The 26,564-nt window shown below is 40.1% G+C and overlaps 1 protein-coding gene across 2 annotated transcripts in view; it reads right to left on the reverse strand.

The window, feature by feature from the left end:
• Window positions 1-25,228, reverse strand: part of GALNT3 (polypeptide N-acetylgalactosaminyltransferase 3) — a 54,347-nt gene extending 29,119 nt beyond the window's left edge. Inside the window, exons 1-2 of one of the 2 annotated variants that reach the window (XM_053597914.1) lie at window positions 25,092-25,228; window positions 8,350-8,406 (exon numbers count right to left, since the gene is read on the reverse strand). The gene's annotated coding sequence lies outside the window, so the exon portion shown is untranslated. The remainder of the gene's footprint in view (window positions 1-8,349; window positions 8,407-25,091) is intronic. The other variant, XM_053597915.1, reaches the window with a different exon arrangement.
• Window positions 25,229-26,564: the final 1,336 nt, after the last annotated feature.

The raw sequence follows: 26,564 nt of genomic DNA on the forward strand, positions 1-26,564 counted from the left end.
CAATGAAATTGAAAACAAAAGAATCATTCAGAAAATTAATGAAACAAGGAGTTGGTTTTTTGAAAAAATAAATAAAATAGATAAACCATTGGCCAGACTAACTAGAAATAGAAAAGTAAAATCTCTAGTAACCTCAATCAGAAATGATAAAGGGGAAATAACAACTGATCCCACAGAGATACAAGAGATCATCTCTGAATACTACCAGAAACTCTATGCCCAGAAATTTGACAATATTTGGAATCACACCCTCTCCCTAGACTCAGCCAGGAAGAAATAGAGCTCCTGAACAGACCAATTTCAAGCACTGAGATCAAAGAAACAATAAAAAATCTTCCAACCAAAAAATGCCCTGGTCCAGATGGCTTCAATCCAGAATTCTATCAAACCTTCAAGGAAGAGCTTATTCCTGTACTGCAGAAATTATTCCAAAAAACTGAGGAAGAAGGAATCTTCCCCAACACATTCTATGAAGCAAACATCACCCTGATACCAAAACCAGGAAAAGACCCAAACAGAAAGGAGAATTTCAGACCAATCTCACTCATGAATATAGATGCAAAAATTCTCAACAAAATCCTAGCCAATAGATTACAGCTTATCATCAAAAAAGTCATTCATCGTGATGATCAAGTAGGCTTCATCCCAGGGATGCAAAGCTGGTTTAACATACGCAAGTCCATAAACGTTATCCACCATATTAACAGAGGCAAAAATAAAGATCACATGATCCTCTCAATAGATGCAGAAAAAGCATTTGATAAAATCCAGCATCCTTTTCTAATAGAACACTGAAGAGTATAGGCATAGGTGGCACATTTCTAAAACTGATTGAAGCTGTCTATGACAAACCCACAGCCAATATTTTACTGAATGGAGTAAAACTGAAAGCTTTTCCTCTTAGAACTGGAACCAGACAAGGTTGTCCTCTGTCACCTTTACTATTCAACATAGTGCTGGAAGTTCTAGCCAATACAATTAGGCAAGACAAGGAAATAAAGGGAATCCAAATGGGAGCACAGGAGGTCAAACTCTCCCTCTTTGCTGACGACATGATCTTATACTTAGAGAACCCCAAAGACTCAACCACAAGACTCCTAGAAGTCATCAAAAAATATAGTAATGTTTCAGGATATAAAATCAATGTCCACAAGTCAGTAGCCTTTGTGTACACCAATAACAGTCAAGATGAGAAGCTAATTAAGGACACAACTCCCTTCACCATAGTTTGAAAGAAAATGAAATACCTAGGAATATACCTAACGAAGGAGGTGAAGGACCTCTATAAAGAAAACTATGAAATCCTCAGAAAGGAAATAGCAGAGGATATTAACAAATGGAAGAACATACCATGCTCATGGATGGGAAGAATCAACGTTGTTAAAATGTCTATACTTCCCAAAGCAATCTACCTATTCAATGCCATTCCTATCAAAATACCAACATCGTACTTTCAAGATTTGGAAAAAATGATTCTGCGTTTTGTATGGAACTGGAAGAAACCCCGTATAGTTAAGGCAGTTCTTTGTAACAAAAATAAAGCTGGGGCCATCAGTATACCAGATTTTAGTCTGTACTACAAAGCCATAGTGCTCAAGACAGCATGGTACTGGCACAAAAATAGAGACATAGACACTTGGAATCGAATTGAAAACCAAGAAATGAAACTAACATCTTACCACCACCTAATCTTCGATAAACCAAACCAGAACATACCTTGGGGGAAAGACTCCCTATTCAATAAATGGTGTTGGGAGAACTGGACGTCTACATGTAAAAGACTGAAACTGGACCCACACCTTTCCCCACTCACAAAAATTGATTCAAGATGGATAAAGGACTTAAATTTAAGGCATGAAACAATAAAAATCCTCCAGGAAAGCATAGGAAAAACACTGGAAGATATTGGCCTGGGGAAAGACTTCATTAAGGAGACTGCCATGGCAATTGCAACAAGAAAAATAAACAAATGGGACTTCGTTAAACTGAAAAGCTTCTGTACAGCTAAGGAGACAATAACCAAAGGAAAGAGACAACCTACACAATGGGAAAGGATATTTGCATATTTTCAATCAGACAAAAGCTTGATTACTAGGATCTACAGAGAACTCAAATTAATCCACATGAAAAAAGCCAACAATCCCATATATCAATGGGCAAGAGACATGAATAGAACTTTTTCTAAAGATGACAGATGAATGGCTAACAAACACATGAAAAAATGTTCATCATCTCTATATAGTAGAGAAATACAAATCAAAACAACCCTGAGATATCATCTAACCCCAGTGAGAATGGCCCACATCACAAAATCTCAAAACTGCAGATGCTGGCGTGGATGTGGAGAGAAGGGAACACTTTGACACTGCTGGTGGGACTGCAAACTAGTACAACCTTTCTGAAAGGAAGTATGGAGAAACCTCAAAGCACTCAAGCTAGACCTCCCATTTGATCCTGCAATCCCATTACTGGGCATCTACCCAGAAGAAAAAAAATCCTTTTATCATAAGAACACTTGTACTAGACTGTTTATTGCAGCTCAATTTACAATCGCCAAAATGTGGAAACAGCCTAAATGCCCACCAACCCAGGAATGGATTAACAAGCTGTGGTATATGTATACCATGGAATACTATTCAGCCATTAAAAAAATGGATACTTTACATCCTTCATATTAACCTTGATGGAAGTGGAAGACATTATTCTTAGTAAAGCATCACAAGAATGGAGAAGCATGAATCCTATGTACTCAATTTTGATATGAGGACAATTAATGACAATTAAGGTTATGGGGGGAAGCAGAAAGAGGGACGGAGGGAGGGGGTGGGGCCTTGGTGTGTGTCACACTTTATGGGGGCAAGACATGATTGCAAGAGGTATTTTACCTAACAATTGCAATCAGTGTAACCTGGCTTATTGTACCCTGAATGAATTCCCAACAATAAAAAAAAAAAGAATAATCAAATTTATGTTTTAGAAAAACCACAGGTTTGTCAGCTCTAGTACAGGTGATGGATACTAAAGAGATGAAAGGACCAGATGGATGGAGAGGATTGATTCAAGAGTGTCCAGGAAATAAAATTGAACAACAGGACTTGTTGGGAGAAAGGGAAGATGGGGAAAGGATGGCTTAAGTAATGACATTAAGAAAGGAGGGAAATACAGGAAGAAGGACAGATTCGGGGTAAAAATCAGGGAGATAATCTGTTCCATTTTGGACATAGTTAAGTTTCAGATGCTGATGGAATTTTCAAAGCCCATTTGAATAATCAGAAAGATGTATGGGACTGAGAATCAGGAAAAATCCCCGTGCTAAAGATGAAAATTTGAGAGCTAACCTTGTGGTATAGAAGATTCCACCTAGAGAATGTAAAGAAAAGAAGACAGAGAAATAGCTACATTTGTGGGTGGGGGGAGAAACTGGAAAGAAAGACCAGTCTTTCTGATAATACAGGGGAAGAGTTGGATAAGAAGACCAGACATATAGAATGACAGACAAATTATCTCCGTTAAGTGGAGGTAATTTTACAGTTTACATCACATCCCTGAGAAATGTTATTTGACAGTTAGTTGATCTTTAAAAGTAAACTCATTTGACCTAGTCTAATGGGCTTTAGTGCAAGATCAGAAATGAACTGTGGCAGAGAATCCAACAAAATAGTCGTATTCATGTCTCCAAGATCCTAAGGCTTAGGTCGCAGGATACTCTAAGCCTAATAGAATAGCAACACGATCTAGGCTCCCAGGAAGAAAAGAATTAACAAAATTTTGGAGTCTCATAGAACGGTGGTTCCCAGCATATGAAATATCATCTGATCACTTTTTTTCTAACTACAGTTTGACAAAAGATAGATATTAATCAATCCATGTTCACCCTCCTTTATGTCCCTAAGAGAACAACCCCAAATCCCCTTCCCAGTGCTATCTGGCTATAGTAGATTCTTCAGTAGCTATAGAAAGGCTAGATTAAGAATTTGGCAACTGAGGTGGTCTTCCTGAGATGTTAGAACAGAACATGGAACAAGAAAGAATTGAGGGAAATCATAGAGTAGGAGATGATGGAACTAGATCCTTGTACAGCGGTGATGGTTATCCCAAAATATTTTATACCAGAAATCATATTTGTGAGTAGACTGGGGAATTTGCAAGAAGGATAGAACTAATGAGGCAGCTAGAAGAGTTCTTTTTTAGAAATAAATCATAAACAAAGGTGTGGGTCACGACACCTTTGGGGGTCTCCTGCATATTAGATATTTACATTCCGATTCATAACAGTAGCAAAATTACAGTTAGGAAGTAGCAACAAAAATAATTTTATGGTTGGGGGTCACCACAACATGAGGAACTGTATTAAAGGGTCATAGCATTAGGAAGGTTGAGAACCACTGAACTAGAGGAATTCTTCATCAATAAGGTAATAATTCTTTCATTGTGTGTGTATGTATATCTGCCTAAGGAGTCAGTCAATTAATAGATTTTTAGTTTAGGATGCTTCTAATGAGAGACTCAAGGGAAGCTCCTAAAACACATGGATAATGCTTCTCTTATTCATGGCTGTTTCTCTGGCACTTGTTGGTGAGCGCTCAACAAATATTTATAACTTGACCATGGGAAGAAAGAAAACCAAAATTTCAACAGAAACAACCGTTAACTTCTGTTAAATGTTGATTAGATCCCTGGTACTTTAACACGTAATTCATAAGTTTTCCCAGCACTGTTGTAAAGTATTATGTTTTTCCAATTTTACTGACAGACTCAGAGTCAAATAGTGACCTGGTCAAGCCCCGTCAGATTATGAACAGCATTTTCCTAATTGTGTTCAAACTTGATGTAAAATGCTGAGCTTTTAACTGAAATAATCTGAAACAAAGTATGTAAGGGTCAAGAACTGATATTGGAAGTTAAGAACAGATCCAGAGTCAAACAGGTTAAATGGCTTGGCCAAGCCTAGTCAGTTTACGAACAGCATTTCTGTGTGTGCAAATTTGACGTAAAATGCTGAGCTTTTAAATAAAGTAATCTGAAGTAAAGCATGTAAGAGTCAAGAATTGATATCCTGAATGTAAGACAATAAGGGAAAAATTGCGTGGAAAAATCACAGAAACTACAAATATACTCATGTAATTTGGGGTACTGTTTTATACAGACAAATAAGTTGTTTTCTCCAACTGTTTTCACAGCATGTGTTTAGAAATAAAAATTGAGGACAGATTATAGATCCTGACAATGGAAGATAAGAGGTCCAGAACATTTTAGAGGCAGAGTCTAGAAGTAGAAAGATGATACTTTGCTATTTTTAGCCTCTTTCTGAAGAGATCAGTTTCATCAATTCCTAAATACCTGACTATTTCAACGTAGACCCTCCAGGAATTTTCATTATGACTTTTCTGTCATCTGCTGTAAATATGCAACACTAGGTTTCCATTAATGACAACTGACTCACAACATTAAGCATCCCCACCAGCTGTTCTCGACTTTGGATATACAGTAATTGAAATCTTTTAAAAAATAAAGTTAAAAATAGGCTCCCCTCTGAAGAGTCTGATTTAATTGGTCTAGGGGAGAGCCTATACCCTGCTTTATTTCGTTTTAAGATCTCCAGATACTTCTAACAAGGTGCAAGAGTTAAGAATCACAAAGGCTTTTGGCAAAACAAAACTAGCTCATGATAAGGAAGGGGCTATATCTATCCAAAGGCAACCACATTAGAAATTTCTAATATGCCAAAGACAGTTTTTAAAAAATGGGTTTTGATGTAAATTGCAAAAAATTTATTTAGACATGGAGAGATAAGATAAAATTCAAAGCAAGAATGACCCAAAGTTTTCTGCAAGAGCTTAGGAACTAAAATTGATATAAATAAAGCAATGAGGCGTTATTATAAATTATGATTCTATAAAATATCTTTGAAAATATTTTATTCCAATCATAAAAATAAGAAAATTTGTACTTGATCAATAAACATATAATCCAAAAGACACACACAAAAAGTGAATTAGTAAAATAAAACCAGAATTCTTAATTCCTTTTTTGTGGAATAATGCCATGTTCTTTTGTAATAAACGGAATGGTCATAAAAAGGGTAAAAATGTTTTCAACCTCTCTAAAACCTCCCCCAATTCTTTCTGGGAATTAAAACCTACATTCTTGCCTCAGGAGGGCCAGAGGTGGGGATATCCTTTTTTCTTTATACTGTAAGAGATGGCTCAATAGAATTGTCCAGGCAGAGGTCACAAGATTTTCTTAGCCAAACTAGCCAAAGATGGGATGAATCACAACCATCAGTATTGTTGAACAACAATAGCCTGAAGCTGAGAACATCCCCTTTAAAATCTCTGTATTTCAGCTCAGAGGCAAGACATTGATACTTTAAGATAGGAGTCTGTGGGCCTCCTCATTTGCTGGCAAATTAATAAACTTCTCTTTCCTTCTCCTCGAACCACTTGCCCTCATTCTTCTGATGCATCCTTAGGGGCAAGTGCTGAACTTTCAGTAACACTTTATCAATACTACCTACCAAAGTTGAAGACCTATGTGAAAACAGCTAATGAAACAAGTATCTCCTACAGTTCATCTCCAATTGTACTCAAAAGTTTGAGAATTACTAAGAAAAAGAATTAGCACTACAGCAAACTTAGGACATGTCATACTTTCATATTAGAAATGATTAGCAGATGAAGGGTTTGTTCGTGCACTCTTTCTAAAAACCTTTAAATACACCAATCCAAATAGGTTATTTGCTAATTATCAAAGATCAGATTTACAGAGGAAGAGGAGTGAAAACCATAAAATTGTTTTTAAAAACTAGAACAAAAATAAAATTCAGAGATCTTCTAAATCCTAAATTCCTATACGTGTCTAAAAGTGGATAGAAATTCAGAGACCTGGTTTAAAAAAAAAATACTAATCTGTATCCTAGGATAATATGTAACATATTATGAAAAGGCATTATTAACAAATACAAATATCCAGAAAATGAAAATGTAAAACAATATACACAATTTTAACAGGTTGTGATCATGAGTTAAAATCAATGGATTATCCTCAGGGGTAAAAATATGCTTCCCTTTGAATAGAAAGACCTGAAGGTTTTACAAATTTAAAATAATCAAACTAAAACACTGTGCTTCCATTTATCCAGACTACAAGACTACAAGTTCTCAAACCTTAAAGTGACTATACACCACCTGGAGACTTTGTTTAAGTGAAGATTGAAAAGGGAAAATATCGAGGTCCATCTTTATCATCACACTTGTCCCTCCAGGCAAAGCACACAGAAACACACATTGCAGGAATGCTAGTTGTTAATAAAATTCCAACTGAAGCAATTTTCAAAAGTAGTGACAAGTAGAACTTTATAACTGCACAGGAAAGTAACATTTAATACAACAGGAGGACAGTGGTTCTTTCCGTTTCTTGTCTCTGTGTTTGTGGCAATAAACGCCAGGGATTTAAGGTCTGGTTCCAGATTAATTTAACTGGCACAAAGCCTGATTGATATATAAAACTTGTAACCACACTAAACAAGAAAATACAAAATTATATCCTAAAATTCTAATAGAGATTATAGAGTAAGAAAAGTACAATTTCGTGAATTAATACTTGTCGGATCTTTGCCACATATTACCCTCTGGATTTCCTAATTGAATTTAAAACCAAAGAAAATTAAATGAATTAAAAAAAAAAAAAAAAAAACTCTTGCCCTAATCATAAATACTCTTAAGTGCTTGGTCTGGCAGAAGTTTTATTAAGTGCCTCCCCCCACCCCCCTCTGCTAGTGAAAGTGTTAGGGAATGGAAGAGAAGTCATTTCCGCTTGCATTTACTGGAGGAATCAAATTTCATGGCGAGCTGCTGGCTGTGGTTTGTTAGCTTTGATTACGTTAAGTCCAGGATTGCATTCTTGCCAATAGTTCTTCGGAGCAGGAAGTGACTTGTGGACGCACAACAACAGACAAACACTGATGCCAAGCAAAGTGCACAGAGACAGCAGCACCAAACACAGCTCAAGGAGCCCAGCTAAGGGCAAAGACTTGATGTGGACGGCTAGAAAACGCCAGTGGATGACAAAGTATGTGCAAAGCAGGACGTTACAAAGCAGGGTGGCTTTCCGGACAGTGGTATCTGCAGGTTATGAGACAAAAGGTAAAGTGGCAGAGTTGAACACCAGCAACTGAGAAAGAAAAGATCTGATATCCAGCCTCTCAACTTCCCCAGGTCAGATGGGTATCTCCATCAATGTTATCTCGGAGTGTGAACGGGAGGCTGATAGAATCTCGACTGCAGGGACAGCAGATTTGCCTCTACCTCTACAGTCTGAAGTAAACAAGTAATTATAGAGCTACACTACCTGTCGCAGGAGTCACAAGCTCAGGTGTTCGCATGATCTCTCCTGCCACATCTGCACCTGTGAATGAATGTCATGTTACACGTTAAAGAGACATATTGATTATGGCATATTAGAGAGTACAGGGATTTTGAGGAGTGATGGGGTGGACCTCAACTGATATTTTCTCCCAGGCAAAACCTCTCCATTATGGAACATTTCCCCATCTTGTAAACATAGCTGATGGCTTTTGGATTAATAAGGAGCTAGAAACTGTAGTAATTTGAATAGAGAGCATTATAATCTAGTATTAAGAGAGGATTTGAATAATAGAAATTGGCTAGTGAGAGTTAGATAATTCTAAAGAACACAGGAGTTATAGATAAGTGTAAGGGGCAACCACTCCCTCTAGGGCTAAGACAAGCACCAAGAATGAGCCCCCTCTCACCAGGGCTGAGAGCCAGAGACCTCGATGGGGAGGGCATAGCCTTGGCTAGGGAGGATACAGTCACAGAGGTGCTTCTCCGGTAGACCTTGCCAGAAATCTGCCCTTGAGAGTTCCAGAGAGTTTTCAGGAGGTCTGAACCTGAAACTAGCTAGGCACTGAGGAAAACTTCTGGGGGCTGTTCACATCTGGAGTCACAGAGGCTGTCCCCTACAGGAGTCTCGTGCACTTCCACCTGCTGCACTAACAAAGATGGCTCCGGGCTGGTTGCCTGGCACAAAGACCAGTTCCCTAGGTACCCTACCTTGTGGGACCCCCAGTGTGCACATGTGGGTCTGAAGAAAGAGTTTGGGGAAAAGTGACCCAGACTAGGGAGCAGGTGATGGTGTCTGTGGCTGCAGTGTGTCCCACTGCTGCCCAAGTCAAGTTCTGGATAAAGTGGGGGATGCCAACTCTAGAGAAATCTGTGCCCTGAAAGTACATAGGACGGAGAAAGCCCATGAGGAACTGGGCAGTGGAGGGGAACTATGCCCAGAAAAAGCCTGTCCAGTGAGCTACAATGACACCAGAGGGAAGTCTCTTCTACCTTCAGTGGACACTACCAGCAGGGATTAACATCACGCCAGCTAGCAGAAGAGCAGTGTCTACAAGGCCCAGCTACACTATCACAGAGCAGGCGAAAAGAGCACATGTGGAGCTGAGCGGATAAACTGATAAGCAGCACAGTCTACTGTCCCCTACTCACTTTCCACATACACGCCGTCCACTCATTTAGACTCCTGTGCAGTAATAATACAACTTTACATTTTGCTTGACAAGATACATGTGTTCTTTTTACAAGAAGTTCTGTCTCCTCAAAAACAAGGAGATACACAATACCTCCTGTATCCAGGGCTGTGACCCTGAATTACTGCTCAAATTCTGCCACAGTCCCACCAAATATTCTGTTACCTAAAAACTAAACTGTAAAGTTAATCTTCAACAGCTTTTATGTATCATTTGAAAAAAAAAAATAAAATTGAGAAGAAGAAAATGGTTAGTATATACAAATAAACACAAATAACAAGCAAAGAAAAAATGTGCAGGCCTCCTAAAATCCTCCATTGTCTAATTGGCTATGAGTACATGATGAATACCTATAGCTTCTTTCTTCAAATACCTACTTTGTATTTTGTCTGTCCTCGGTCACTTGAGAAATCCACACATGCTGGTGCTGTCAGGATGAGCAAATTCATATATAGGATATGTGTTTATTCATCTAATGAGGACAAATCTCTACATCCTCAATGATGAAAGAAATCCAACATAATGAACCTGGCACCCAGGGGCAGGGTGGTCCCCCCACGGACTCAATGTGGGTTCTTGCAGATTAGGAGCTCAGTAGTAACGCCAGCCAGGTCATCTTTAGAAAGGGGAGGTCCATGTTGCTGAGTCCAGGTACATGTGGCTTCCATTCCTGCCACCAAGGTCACTGCTCGTGTGTCCACTGAACAGATATGGGAGAATAGCTGGAGACAGGCTGATTGACATCCAGAGTGTGTCACTTTGTCCACTTGATTAAGTACCTCCTCTGCAACAAATGTCTTTTGGTGAGCATTCAGGTAGGGCACTAATTTTTTCATTTTGAAAAGCCCTTCCACATACTTCCCTGTCAAACAACCAATCTTTTAATCTTGTTCCTTCCAGGGCCCTGCCCACCAACCATTAGTTACTATCCATCAACCAGTATAGATCTGTACTTCTCACCATCTTCCTGATCACAGTGGCCAACCATATTTACTGTTCAAAATTCTTGCCTACTGGGAGAATTTCCCTTCTCCTCGGTCCTTCATGATTAATCATGGGTGGGGTTACAGTGTTTATTCTTCGGTGGTATCACTATATTGTGCAGATTCATCTGTAAACAAGCTTTGAGATTTTTTTCTTCCTTTAGGAACTGGACTAAAACGGTCCATCAAAATCCACAGGCATGTTTTAAAGAAGACAAGGCAATATAACCAGAGTGGGTATGAAAAGGGTCCCGGTCACTTGCTCATGCGATTTGCACCATTTCCATTAGATGATATATTTCTTATGTCCATGGTCAATCTCATGACTAGACAGGTGAGACTATATTCAGTTAATGATAGGAAGCTCAGTCTGCATGGAAATCTGATGCCCCATGGTTATTACACATTTAGTATCTACCTAGTACCAAGCCAGAAGCTGTTTATCAAAGGGTAGTTACCTGAAGAAGAAATGCAAAACCCTGGAGCTCTCCACTGTGATTCTGCCATTGGCACTTTCCAGAGGCTCCAGACAGCATGCTCCTTTGTCAGACACTCCAGAATCACTGGACTTGTTAGACCATAGAGCCACCGTGGTGGCACAGCTTGTACCGTGTCTTGTATTTGCTACATAACCTACTTTTGCTTTGGCTGTCATTCAAAATTGTTAGCTTTATGTTCAAAACTGATAGCCTTATGAGTTACTCTGTAGATAGGCTGAAGTGGCACAGTCAAATGTGACATATGTTGCCTCAAAAATCAAAAAAGGACTAGTGAGGTAATGCCCAGAAAGGTTACTAAAGTTCTGGGCCCTTGCATTTTTGTGGGGTTGACTTATCATCCTCTAGTTCTCAGATGCTTTACTAAGACATCTAAAATACTTGTTACTTTCTGCTCAGCAAATACAATCAACATAATATCATCAATGTAGTGGACCAATGTGAAGATTTGTGGCATATTAGAATGACGAAGATCTACAGGACAGGAAAATTGAGCGAGGCCTGAGGCAAGATATGAAGGTATATTGTTGGTCCTGCTAGATAAAAACAAATTAATTTTGGTAGTCCTTATAACTTGGCAGGAAAAGTTATTAACTAAGTCCATAGACACACATCAAAATGCCAGAGACTGAGTGGTTTGATAAGAATATTACATCTAGGGGCTCAGCACCTGTAGCATAGTGGTTACGGTGCCAGCCACATACGTTGAGTGTGGCAGGTTAAACCCACCCTGGGCCAGCTAAACAACTGCAACAAAAAAACAGCCAGGCATTGTGGCAGGCACCTGTAGTCCCAGCTACTTAGGAGGCTGAGGCAAGAGAATTGCTTAAGCCCAAGAGTTTGAGGTTGCTGTGAGCTGTGACTCCACCGCACTCTACCAAGGGCAACATAGCAAGACTCTGTCGAAAGAAAGGAAAGAAAGAAGGAAGGAAGGAAGAAAGGAAGGAAAGGAAGGAAGGAAGAAAGGAAGAAAGAAAGAAAGAAAATTACATCTAGGTCAGCACAACATTTGCAGTTCCCTAATGATCAAGTTTATGATAGTTTACAGTCATTTCCTAAGATCCATTCAACTGCTGCTCCAACCAAAACTATTAGTTAAACATGAATGTGATAGATGTCAAAATTCTTACTTTAAATCTCCAATTGTAGTATCAATCCCAACAGTTCTCTCAGGGCTACAGGATTACTACCAATTTACTATTTTTGAAGAGAAGGGAAGTTGTAAAGTCTTCTTCTCAGCTCTCCCATCCCCAGGTCCTCAGTCCATGGCTGACAGAGTTAATACAGGGATTCTGCCAATTATCCAGTATGTCTATTCCAATTGTACATTATGGAACTGCAGACATAAGCACAGGGTGATTTGCTGACCAGATCAGACCCACAATGGCCCAATGTGAGTCTGATTAGTGCTAGGACTGCATCTATTACATGACCACCCTAAGTCCCTTATGTCTGGTGAGCCACAGTATTTTGGGCCCCTAATAATTAGTATGAAAAGTCTAAGTATTGCTTTTCCCCCAAAGCATAGTATCTAGTAAACAGCTACCAGTCCACTTGAAGAAAAGCTCTGTGTCTGTAAATTGACATAGGTCTGGAAACTGGATGAGATACCGTGACTCTCAATTGTAGCAATTAAAATCAACTTTTTGCTACCAGAACTATAGTTTTTCCTGTAATACAGATGCAGTGATGCTGTAGTACTGCCCATTAATTTCATTCATTAGCTATCACTGGGCATATGCCAATTGCATTAAATCAGCTATCAGAATCACCTGCAAGCCATTGTACTCTGCTACACTGTGTTCTTGCTTTCCCCTTTGAAGATGTGTCCACTTTGTGTCTGGTGGCTTGAAGCTTATAGCCACTTGGATTTTGCTACTTTGGGATTCCACTAACTCTGTTGATATCAGGGAGCCAATTTCCATGGTTTACAAAGGAGAGCAGGCACAGAATTTTCATGAGTCCAAGAGCTCTTCTGACTAACGTATTTCAGTGAAGGGAGTATCTACTGGGTCTTCTTAGGGAATGAAGTTGGAGGATGGGCATGTAGGTTGCACTTCATAAATCCAATTAAACATTCTTTTTTAAAAAGAGTTCAAAACCTCATAAGTAGTAGGCAATTTTTCTCAACTCATTCACCCTTTGAGGTCCCAGGAATAGGAAAGTGAGGAGCAAAGGAGTGAAGATGGCTTGGTCAACTGCCACTACTCTGCAATCACCTTCTACAGGTTTACTGACAACTCAGTAGATCCTCATCCTCCACCTCTTAACTTCCATTATCCTCTAGATCAGGAATGTCCAACCTGTGGCCCATGGGCTGTATGCTGACTTTGTGATGACTATTTTGACTTATCTGTGATGTCAGATATTACAGAAAGTATGCAGGGACCATCTTTTTGCTAATCAATTTTTGTTGGTGTTTGTCTATTTAACGTGTGGCCCAAAACAACTCTTATTCTTCTAATATGCAGTGGAGAAAATAAAAGGTTACACCTCCCTTCTAGATAGCGCCAGCAAATGTTCTGCAAAGGACCAGACAGTAATTTTTTTTTTTTTGCTTTGGAGACTATATGGTCTCTATTGCAACTATGTAATTCTATTGTCATACCACAGAAAAAGACAATATGTAAATGAAAAAGCATAGCTGTGTCCCAAGTAAACGTTTTCAAAACCAGGTGGTAGACTGAAGGATTGTAGGTTGCTAGCCTCTGCTCTAGAAATTCTAAAAGACATGAACCTCAACATTTATAAATCTCCCCACTTTTCCTTTCTCTATTAGCTGCAACCTCTCCAGATATAAAACGAAATAAATTCTTCACAAATTATCTATAACATCATTGTTTTATTATGTATAAAATCAGTTTCTGCCTTTAAGATTAGGACATATATGGATATATATGTACTTAATTTGAAGCACACAATATTCCTCTACTTCTCCAACTATCATCTGAAACTCCTGCATTGTCCACTTCCCAGGGTTAAGGTTTGAAAAGCCTCTTTTGATACGCAAGTTTCAGTTGGAAATAAACCAATCTCAGCCTAACCTTTAAGTGGTCTTTTATCAGCTGGTCTCAAGTAGGTTAATTTTCCTCAGGACCGTACATAGTGAATTATTGTATTTGCAGCGAGGCCCATTAGACATAGGCTCTAATGAGGAAGGGAGGAGTACCGAATTCTGTGGCATTTACAACTTAATTCTTTAGTCAAAGGGGAGAGGCCTTGATGTATTTTAAGTAAGGTAATAACCTAATCAGAACTGAAATTTATAAAGATTATCTTTGAAGCTGTTCTGAATATGGATCTCCAATATGAACCAGGAGAACCAGACAGGAGGCTGGAAGCAATTAGTAGACTATTAAAAGTAACCCAGGCAAGAAGAGAAGGGGTTTGGAGGTTTGGAAAGAAATTTGGAAGGCAGAGTTGAACTCAAGAAATGAATCAGTGTGGAAGCTGGGGAGGTTGCTAAGTTGCGATGTGTATAAAGGATGAGTCCTTGGCTTGTTGAATGGTGCTACCCAATGGAGTGGTCTCTGTTCTGAATTACCTGAAGAGATGGTCCTAGCACCCAAAAATAAGGGACCAGAGGCCAGTGAACACCAACAGAGGTGTTAGTAAGAGTACAACAGAAACAAACAACAAAAACAAGTCTTATCCCATTCAAAATGAAAAACAAAGTTCAGTATCAAAAATCTCAAATAAAAACAAACTCCAATAACTTGAATTAAAAATCCTGTCTGTATTATTAGTTGTCCTCCAGAAAAGAGCCCACCCTGCCACCAAGTCTTTACTACCAGGTGCTTTTCCCTTTATCCTTACCCCATTTAACTCAGAACCATCAAACAAGGTCTTGTATTACCCTAGTCCAGTGGTTCTCAACTTTCCTAATGCCACGGCTCTTTAATGGTTCCTATGGGTCCCGTCCCACAGGTTGAGAACCGCTGCTCTAGTCTCTACCAAAGTATCCACTGGATGTGAGGATAACTTCCAAAAATGTATCTCATAGATAAGCTAATACACAAGTAAAATGATATACCTGCAAACTTGCACATTAACACATTGTTTTATTATCAGAAGGCTGAAAAACCCACAACCCTGCCAATAGGGAACTAAATAAATGATAGAACATTATGCAGAGCAAAAATACACAGCTGGTTGATAAGCTGATATGAAATATCTACAATATAGTTAAATGGGGGGAGAGAGCAAGATTCATTTGTATTTCGAAAAGAGGGAAAATACACATGTATTATTTTTGCATCTTAAAAAGGTAGCATTGGTTACTTCCACAAAGCATGAGGAAGGCATACTTCCACAAAGGCATAGAGAAAATTTCTTATGTACTTCCTACCTTTTGAAAATTGTGAACTCCATGAATAGAGCAACTACTAACGAATTTTAAAAACTAAGCGAAACAAAAATGAAAATGTGTGAAGGCAGAAGATTTTAGACATGCAATTTTAAGACATGCAATATCTTGAATTTGTGAATTCCATGCACCCTTTTTCAGGAACCTACTGGAGGATGTACTCCATCCAAATGAGGGAATGAATAAGTCACATAAGTCACAGTATCTAAGGAGTAGAGATTCCATCAGAATGTCAGCAAAGAGAAATCCCAAACAGTCATAAAGGAGGCTTAGAGAGCAATAGTCCAAACTGGGACAAGAAAGCAGCTCTAGGAAGAGACTAGTAAGTCTGTTATGTTAGACTATGTGGACAGTCAAACTGAGAAATATCTACAAACCTAGAAATTGTACTCCAATAGATATATGGAAAAAACTAACCAAATTGTTTTTCTTAAATGAGTTAATTATTAACTCTAGGATTTTAAAAAGTTTTCTAAGGAATCATAGTAATCTTGCCTTGGCTCAGCAGTAAATAATACTTACATATGATAGTGAATAAATAACCAAAATGTAAACAAAAGAAAGTAAGAATTACATTGGGAGGTCAGGGAAGGGGGAGCAGAGGTGTGTGTGAGAAGAGCTGAACATTTATTTACCACTAAACAATGCCAAATATTGAAACATTAAGAAACAGCAGCGTGAGGCCAAGCGCAATGGCTCATGCCTGTAATCCTGGCACTCTGGGAGGCCAAGGCCAGAGCATTGCCTGAGCTCAGGAATTTGAAACCAGCCTGAGCAAGAGTGAGAACCCTGTCTCTACCAAAATTAGAAAAAACTAGTCGGGCCTTGTGGTGGGTGCCTGTAGTCCCAGCTACTCGGGAGGCTGAGGCAAAAGGATCTCTTGAACCCAAGAATTTGAGGGTGTTGTGAGCTATGACACAATAGCACTCTACCCAGGGCACAGAGTGAGACCCTTTCTTAAGCAAAAAAAAAAAAAGAAAGAAAGAAAAAAAGCAGTATAATCACATTATTTCAAAAGGTTGGTCCTGGAACAAACATCTAAAAGAAATGAAAAGGGTCGCTTTTAGGCAGAAGGACTGGGAAGCCAGGAGGGGAGGGCCAGGGTTGACTGGATTAAGTCTTTTAATATTCATATTTAATTTACTTACATATAAGTAGGATAGACATATAATCATTCTTTGGCATCAGCAGGGACACCCCTTTGGACACCAAAATCCAAGAATTCTCAAGTTTCTTACATAAAATGGCATGGTATTTGCATATAACCTGTGTATATCCTCCTGGTGACTTTAAATCACCTCTAGATTATTTATAATAGCTAATACAATGCAAATTATATTTAAATTGTTGTTATACTGTATTTTTTTAAATTTATATTATTCTCTATTGTTGTATTTTTCTCTGACTATTTCCAGTCTGAGGTTAGTTGAATCTGCAGATGCAGAACTTGTGCAAATAGAAGACAATTCTACGGGATTTAGAAGCATACTGTTTATTATTGAGTTATTTCTTTTTCTTCTTTTTTAAATTTTAAATTAATGTGAGGGTACAAAGCATTAGGTTACAACATTTGCATTTATTAGAGAGTCCCCATTGTAGTTGTGTCCCACACCCAGGGGGTGTGCTATATACCCTCACACGGAATCATATTGTTCAGATTTGAATCTTGGCTCTGACATTTTACTAACCTTGTAGATGGAAGCACATTACTTAATTTCTCAATTTTTCTGTCTCTAAAATAGGGAGAAAATAATATGGGACTCATAGGGTTGCTCTGAAGAATAAGTTAGCCCATGTAAATTGCTAGAAATATGCCTAGCACATATTATTCAATAGTAAGATTTTTTTTATTATTAAATCATAGCTGTGTACATTGATATAATCCTGGGGCATCATTCACTAGCTTCATAGACCGTTTACCAAGTTTCACCTTGTAAGATGCAACAGTAAAATAGTAAACAGGGACCATTGCTTTTATAACAATAAATAGGAATAATCATTACTTGTTAAAAGAAAAAGGCATTCCTAACTAAAATCCAATTTTAAAATATGGGCCATATCTTAAAGTCTTCCCCCTTTATGTGGAAAGTTTAATTTTTAAAAGTTAATACTCCCAGTTACTAAGGACTTTATTTCTTTAGGCTACAGGCTTCACACTCAGTCTAACCCATAAATAGGGACAGGAATGGGGCAGGAGAGACTGTTGAAAGATTCCATGTTATTAGTGCTAAAAAGAAATACGTGCTCAAACTATACTCGGAAAGTGAACATTAACCAGATCGGCCAAGAGTGGAGGGAAGAGCCTTCCAGGAAGGGAGAACACTACTTGCAGAGATCTCGGGGCAGGAGGAAGATGGTATAGAAAAGGCTAAAGGAGCAGAGTGAGAATGTGTGGTGTGTCCCTGACAGGAGCCAGATCATGCCAGGCCTCAAGGCATGTTAGGGACTTTGTCATATCCTAAGGGCAATGAAGGGCTGAAGCAGGGGTAAATAGGAGCAGATGCTCTGAAAGATCGTTCTGAGTAGACTGTGAGAAACCAGCAAGAAAGAATCCAGAAAGGGGGTTAGATATACAAATAGGGAGGCTGTGGCAAAAAAAACCTGGGTGGATTTGAGAAACATTGAGGGGATAAAATTGACAGAACTTGACAAAGGACAAGATGGTGAAATAAAAGAAGGATGGCTGAGTCCAGGGAATAGTTTTCCTCATTTTATTTTGCTTTCTTTTTTGTTTTTTTTTTTGGTTTGGTTTTGGTCCAGTCTAACTAGATTAAGTAAAGCTTTCCCCACTCAGCTCCTCAACAATAGCAATGTACTCAATTTTAGAATCTTTATATAAGCAAAAGCTACAAGATGTTTCAATCACAAAGTTAATGTTTCACTTCTAAATGGTAAAACCCACATCTTGGAGCAGAACCAAAGACCACAAAATAAGGTGAAATTCAAAGGAAGGAGATGGAAATAACAGAAACCCAAATTAAATAGACTAGTTAAGTACAGGGAAACAAGGTTCCTCCTTCCCGATTTCTTTGGTTGCTTCCTATAAAAAAAAAAAAAGCAGATTGACTTATCCTGCCTACTGATACCTCTCCCCTTTCTGTGACACTTTTACTCTAAGATTTTTATTCCACAAAAGGCTTACTAGAAAGACAAGGTTTGCATGCCTTGAAAGTAAACTAAAATATGTGTGTGTATATAAGTACACACAGAAAGAATCAAAAGCAGACTATATTTGTACCACATGTGTAAAGGGAATAATAGAAGTATAACCAGAACACCTCACTCCCCCCTCAGGTATGGGGAAGTGTGGATGGGCGGAGGGGGCCTCCTAAATGAAGCAAGATCGTCACTGATTCTTAAGAACCATTAAGAGTTATAATGGAATCACATCTGGAAAGCAACTAGTCTGGGCTCTCGTCTGGAGAGCAACTAGTGCTCTATCGGCTTCGGAAGCAGGAGGGAAAGCAAGCCTTGCAGAGGTATCCATTCCCTGCTCAGCAAAAAGTGAAGAAGAAAACACACACCCCAAAAAAAATAATAAAAAATAAAAGAAAAAGTTACAGACAAAAGTAAAGATAGAAGGGAAAATACTGTCAGCAGGGGGAGTACAAATTAAAAGCACGCAGGAAAAAATAAGGAAGTTGGTTGCCAGGATGTAAAATTTTCATTCATAGAGTTATCAATCCGAAGTTAATCCAAGGTCAGATCCTGTGGGACCACGTTAAGGTTGGGCATTCTATCCTGTGGGCAAGGGAAAGTTGTTGAAGGATTTTACCCTGGACAGAGAATTGGTATTTTTTTTAAAAGGTTATCACCCTCATCCTCCAGCGGAAAGATCCGAGATGACAAGACTAACTACTGAGATATCAGGAAGGAGATGGCTATAGTACTCTAGTCAAAAGCAAGTAAGACCCTAGGTGACAGAAGATGTGTCATATGTAAATCAGCTGCAGCGATCTGATGGCTATTGTCTTAATCAATGCTATAATAAAATACCTTACACTGTGTAATTTATAAACAACACAGTCTGGAGGCTGGGAAGTCAGATCAAGGTGATGGCAGATTCAGTATCTGGTGAGACCTCCATTCCTTAGAGACAGCCTTCTATGTGTCCCCTCGTAAAGGAAGGCCAAAAGTATAATAGAAGTTATATAGAGTTAGCAATACAGTTAGCAAGCTTCCTCAAGGCACTTTTATAATCTTTTCCAAGGACAGAGGCCACACTCCTTGACCTGATCACCTCCCAAAGGCTCTACCTCTTAATGCCACACATTGGGATTAGATTTCAGCTATGAATTTTAGAGGGACACAAATATTCAGACCTGTAGCACAGTGGTTACGGCGCCAGCCACATACCCAGCCTGGGCCAGCTAAACAACAATGACAACTGCAACAAAACAAAACAAAACAAAAAAATAGCCAGGCGTTGTGGTGGGCACCTATAGTTCCACTGACTTGGGAGGCTGAGGCAAGAGAATTGCTTAAGCCTAAGAGTTTGAGGTTGCTGTGAGCTGTGATGCAAAAAAATCTAAGAAAAAGAGTTAACATGGCCTCAGATTTCTGACATGACACCTGGATCTATTATTTATTCCCCCAAATCACTAAAGCCAAATGTTTCAAAATTCAGAATTTACCAGGCATAAGCCTGTCGTCTCAGCGACTTGGGAGGCTGAGGCAGGAGGATCCCTTGAGCCTAGGAGTTAAAAACCTCCTTCCTCAAAATAAAGAGAACCTGTCTCTTAAAAAAAAAAAAAAGAAAGTTAGAATTTTTTGGATGTGAGAAAGGTGGCTCATGTACCCAACAAAATAGTGTACACCAGCAGGGCCTGGGTGAGGGTTATATAATCAAGCACAGCACTAGTTCTTCAGCAAGACACATCTCACCAAGTGAGATACACGAGAGCCTCCTGACAGTTCACTTAAACTTTGTTCCAAATGAGTTTAAATTTTGCTAACAAATGAATGACCAAAGTTTTTTGGTTTTCAGAGGCTGACTTTGGGATCGTATATGAGAAATGACAAATGTACTAATACCTATAGGTAGAACACAGGAAGTGAAACAGGTTGGTTGTGCGTTTGTTTTTTGATAGGATAAAGGTTCTGGTTTACACATATATATAATCTCCAGTGATTCTGACACCTTAAAGAAGTCCAGAAGGCAATCAGGTAGTTGTTTAGAGCCCAAGGAGGCCAAATCAGAGAGTGACTCAAGGAAGCTTCACCTAGTCATCAGCAGTCCCTAATGACCTGGCACCCCAGAGCTCCCTGTCTTTGCTTTGCCACGACTCAACACACTTTGGTCTCTTACCATTGCTGGAATCAGTTTGAATTCAATATTGCCACTGAAAGTATACTAGTTGTATTAAATTCACCCAAATTTTATAATACTAATTATTCTGATACTAACTGTATACATGATTGAACAGGTAACTGAAAATACTTCCTTTTTTTTTTTTTTTGTAGAGACAGAGTCTCACTGTACCGCCCTCCGGTAGAGTGCCGTGGCGTCACACGGCTCACAGCAACCTCTAACTCTTGGGCTTATGCGATTCTCTTGCCTCAGCCTCCCGAGCAGCTGGGACCACAGGTGCCCGCCACAACGCCCGACTATTTTTTTGTTGCAGTTTGGCCAGGGCTGGGTTTGAACCCGCCACCCTCGGCATATGGGGCTGGCGCCCTACTCACTGAGCCACAGGCGCCGCCCGAAAATACTTCCTTCTTTCTCAATCAATTCTTTATACCTATAATAGATGTCATTCCAAATGTACTTTTATACTCTATGGACCAGAGAACTGAATACATCTGAAGATGATTCAGGCATCGATCATCTACAAAATACTAAATATGATAATATTTTCTTTAAAGGAAAAATTTCTTCCTCCAGGAATGAAGAAGAAAGCTGGAATGCAGGTTAAATTGAAAGCCTCTCTTGAAGGTGTAATTATCCAATCAAAGCTTCCAAGGCTATATGCCTAAAAGTCATGAGGGGATCTACTCTAATCTTTCAATCTAGTCTTTTTTGGTGGGGGGGATAGAGGATGTGCTTTCTAAAATCTCTCTTAAACTTGTTTTATAATAAAAGAGAAAATATAAAATATTAACAGAATTCAAACCAACACTGAATGAAAATGGACTGTGTTTTCTCTAATTCTTTCAGACTTTTTCCAGAAGCATAACTCAGTCATAAAACTTAGAGTTTAGAATAGAGCTGAACAGAATTATTTTTCTGTCTCAAACATTTTTTGGTAATTGTTTCTATATGAAAATCCCTCCAGAAAAATACTTCCGGTTTTTCCTGTTAGCAAACATCCTACAGCATGCTAAGAATACATTTAAAACACAATAATGTACCATAAGGATCATGTAGTTCCTAATGATTAAAAGACTTCAATCTAGCACAGTGATTTTTAACTGGTATGCCTTGGCACACCAGTGTGCCCTGAGAGGATCTTAGGTGTACCATGAAAAAAAAAAAATTTTTTTTTTTTTTTTTTTTTTGCAGTTTTTGGCCAGGGCTGGGTTTGAACCCGCCACCTCTGGCATATGGGGCTGGTGCCCTACTCCTTTGAGCCACAGGTGTCACCTTGACATGAAAATTTTTAAAGATCACTACTTAAATTATTTTGAAAGAATTTCAAAGTAATTAAGTATATTCTTTTTTTAACACTTTTTTTGATCAACATAATTTCAGTGTGCCTTGGGATAAAAAAGATTGAAAAACACTGATCTAGTACCAAAGTCCTAGAGCTTCAAGCCCTCCAATAAATGTTGAAATAAAATTACAGCATGGTTTTATAAAATACTTATCTGATTTTCTTTAATATACGTGTATGAGACAGTAAACTTGTCAAAAAATCAGCTTTTAAAAAATGTAAATTTAATAGGATAGTGCTATTTTCACATTGTGAGCTCAAGCACATTAGCAATCATAAAAGCAATCTTGTTTGTTGAAACCAATATTTAAAATAAAATTATAAATATTTGCTATAAGATTGTTTTGTGAAACTTGTTTCATTTATATAAACTCACACTAGAGTGTACTGAAGCACAGAATACGTTAGTTACTGAGGACTACAGTAAAAGAAAAAATGTTTAAAAAACATGGTGTTGAGTGGCGCCTGTGGCTCAGTGAGTTGGGTGCCGGCCCCATATACCGAGAGTGGCGAGTTTGAACTCGGCCCTGGCCAAACTGCAACAACAAAAAAATAGCCAGTGTTGTGGTAGCCAGTGTAGGCCCAGGTACTCTGGAGGGTGAGGCAAGAGAATCGCCTAAGCCCAAGAGCTGGAGGTTTCTGTGAGCTGTGACGCAATAGCACTCTACTGAGGGCGACAAAGTAAGACTCTGTCTCTTTAAAATAAAATAAAATTGGTGTTATGGAAACATGCACCATGCTAAAGTGTTGCAAGTGGAGGAAAGAAAGACATGGGTTTGCTGCCTCATAAAATATATTTTAAGCCAATATAATAAAAGATCAGAAGACTACATAAATGTGGTCAATGTTAAGTAAAAAAATTAACTATATTTCTGAAATACCAAGAAGGGCTTAAAAAGTCTTACTAGGTATGGAATTTTTAAGACACATGTGTTCCACAACAAGAGGAGGAACATGATGGCCTCACTGAGTAGGATCCATGGAGTCAGACATCATCTGAACAAGTAGAAATGAGGGTAAATCAGAAATGCAGAAAGAATAAGTGACTATCTGCATATCATACAAACTATATGAAAGAAAAAGATAACAACGTATGTTATGTGAGAAGGTCAGTGGTGACAAGTCAGATACAGGAGCAATGAGTCAAACCATTGATAAGGCCATCTCAGAAGACATTAGAAAGTCAGCTTCAGTTTATCACAAACTACATGGTCTAATTGAGTCTCCAAAGGGGGAGGACATTCTGACAATGAGAGAGCTAGAGAATATTCCTGATTTTTAAGGCCTTGTTATCTTAATCTAGCGCAGCATTAATTTTCCTATTTTACACATAGATTAAGTAAGGCGCAATGTTTCAATACATGCATGTAATGAAAACAGGTTGCATTTCTTCCAAGAGATAAGAGTAAAGGGAGTCTGATAGCATGTGTTCAATAACCAATGAAGATTAACCTAACATGCAAAATTCAGGGAATTTGTGTATCTAATATTTAAACGGTATTTAGCAAATTTATTTCTGTGTATGGAAACAAGATTAAGAGGGAAGATGAGGGTCTTTTGCGAAAAACAGAAAAGCCCAGGTTGAATTAATAATTATGTCCTGTTATGCTGTGGTTGACTTTAACCTTTTAATTGCACCCTTTACAAAAAAGAAAACTGTAGGTATTGCCTAAGGCATTTTAAGTTAAATATGCAATTTAAAATATATTTTTTTTAATTAGCAAAGGTAGAACTTAACAAATCCAGGGAATGAAACTGTTATGTATTGTTAGATATTTCTATGTTAAAATGTTGCTTCAAGCAATATAAAAAGAAAGATACTTGATACAAATAAAACTTCTCAGAATGTTTAAAATAACATGTATGCTAGAAGTTATAATTCAGATATTAAAAAATAAATTTAAATGAATTTAGTGTAGCCCGTGACTTTAACCTCTTGTGCTTTAGCCACAAACTCAAAGAAAAATTTATACAGTGTCAGATTTTACCATAACCAGAAATTCTCAATCTTAATTTTTTGACCATAGAATTTGAGTGTGTCTTCACTATGTAGTGGAACTTTTATAGCAAGTTATGTTAGCTTAACGTTTTCTAAAAATCGGAAAAACGAGTAACTCATTGGAGTTATAAAAACAAAACAGTTCTTTGATGAGTTCGAGAAAGAAGGAAATACGTCTTGAGGTAAGTGCCAATTTCATCCTCGATTCTTAGGCTTCAGAAAAGCTTAATTAGGCAGGGAGAGGAATTTGGGCCTGGCACACCCAAGTTCAGACGTGGCAGGATCCTGAAACAATGTTTTTTTGAACCTTTGAGTCATATGCCACAGGCAAACCGTAACTTCGATACACAGGTCCTTAAGTCAACAGGTCCTCCGACGAGATGGTGTGGGTTGGTGCGTGGCAGTTGAATTTCCTTCTGCCACGAAGAAAAGAACTCTCCCCGATCAAACCGGAAAGTGGGTGCAGCTCTAGCTTGGGAAGCGCACCCGGAAAAGTGTAGAGTCCAAACAGAGAGAGATGCCCGCGTCCCGACCACAGAGCGCTTTCCAAACCATTCGGAAACCATTTCAATGGCTCGGCGGCCGCGGTTTCCAGCCTCGAACTGTCTGGGGGCCGGCGGGGAAAGTTGGATGGCGAAGCCGTGCCCTTCCCGTTCGCGGACTGTCCTCTCCGGCGCAGGGCTGGGCAACCTGCTACCCGGGCCCCCACTCTGCGACCCTCTCCAAGACAAGTCCGGGGCCACCAGGGTTTGGTCCCAGTCTGACTCCTCTGAGGCCACCCTATGGGGACTGACAGGGAGCATCGCAGGCAAGAGGGGTGCCCGAGTGTCCCCCGGGACGCCTCCCCCACCCGGCCTCCGGCGCTCCTTTCCGCCTCTCCCGAGGGGCAACTGAACACTGCTCTCGAGACCGTCTCCAACCAGCCACCTGGGCTGTAGAGAGCCTTCTCCGCAACACACGAACCCCTGCGGCTCTCCTCCCACCCCTCCGACGCCTCCCCGGGTGCCCGGTCCCCCGCCATCGGCCCGCCCGCTTACCTGGCAGGTGGGCAGGGCGGCGGGAAGCGGCGGCCGGCGGGCGCTGGACGTGGGCTGGGTGCCGGGTGCAGGTGGTGGCGCCGGCGACTCCGGTTGCTGTCGCTACAGTTGCCGCTCAGTCGAGCTCCTCCGCCCCCGCCGCCTCCTGCCTTCCCGCTGGGTCTCCGGCGTTGCCAGGAGAGGCCGAACTCAGCGCGGCTTCCTCTCGCAGTCTCCCAGGTGAGCTTCAGCCGGCGACGTCGGCAGGGGCGAGGCCCCGGCCCCGCGCCTGCGCGCAGCCTCCCGCCCCGCCCCAGCCCTACCTGAGCGCTCCAGGTGCGAACCCGGGGCGGCGCGCGGGGCGGGGGTGCGGTCCAGCCGTGCGTCCCGGGCGCGCGGCTTCCCTCTGCGCCCGCCGCCAGCTGCTCCTCCGAGGGAGTCGCGCCTCCCGCCCCGTCTACGTTTAGGAATCCTGCGCCGACCTGCTGGCAGTGGCCACCTTGTATCCAGAACACACAGTCTGGGTCCTTGGGGGGAATCAGAAGATCTAGATTGCTCGCACACACTTCCTTTCCTCCTCGGTTCGCCAAAACGAAGGGTGCGCTGCCCGGGACCGAGAGGCTCAGTGCCCGCGGGGACCCCTCGATGAGGGCAGCAACTGTCGGCGCGTGTGGTTTCCTGGAACAGGGTTCAGCAGCGTCTGTCCCCGGCTGGGTTGTGAGCTTCCTTCCAATGTAGTCTTGATTTCATCACTTGACTCACTTCAGCGCAGCTAGTGGTTTCCGTTTCTGTAAGCGGGCGCTCGGGCAGGGGCGCCTCATGTCCAAAGGAGGAGCCTCCCTCTCCCAGAGAAGAGCCTCTGGTATTTGGCAGAGTCTCGCCAGTTCGGGGCACACCTCCCCTGTCTGGGCGGCTATCAGAAGGCAAACCAATTCCCCAAAGAGAAGGGAAAACGGCGACAGAAGAAAGAATCTCGCTGTCCTCCTTGGGAGAGGACTTGCTTCTACTTCCGCTGCAAGTTTACTTAAAAGATCAACACCTATTCTGGAAGGCGATGACACACACTGTAGGAACGTGATAGATTTTGCCGTTGTTTTTAAAAGAAAAAAAAACAGTATTTTTCCTTTTATGATATTTACAACTTCCTGCTTCATGCTCCCTCGGCTGCTATGACAAACACTGGGACTGAAAATGGCCTGGATACCTGTCTGTGCACTCATATATTTGGCTTTATCTCATATATATATATATATATAGGAATAGAAACAGAAAAATAGCTAAAAACTTTTAGGTGATATGTTTAATTATATGGTTGCAGGTTTTTTTCTACAAAGTTTAGCCTTGGCCTTCCTCCTACAGTTTTCTCTTATTGTGCTTAATCACTGAGTTATTAGTGCTCTGTGTGACCTAAAAATAAGGTTTGAAATACTGGTTAGTAGAATATCAATAAGTGTAGCTTTAGGACTTGGGTAGTCTAAGATGTTGATTTTAGTA

This window comes from Nycticebus coucang, chromosome 7 (genome assembly GCF_027406575.1).
Source record: "Nycticebus coucang isolate mNycCou1 chromosome 7, mNycCou1.pri, whole genome shotgun sequence".
Classification (NCBI taxonomy): domain Eukaryota; kingdom Metazoa; phylum Chordata; class Mammalia; order Primates; family Lorisidae; genus Nycticebus; species Nycticebus coucang.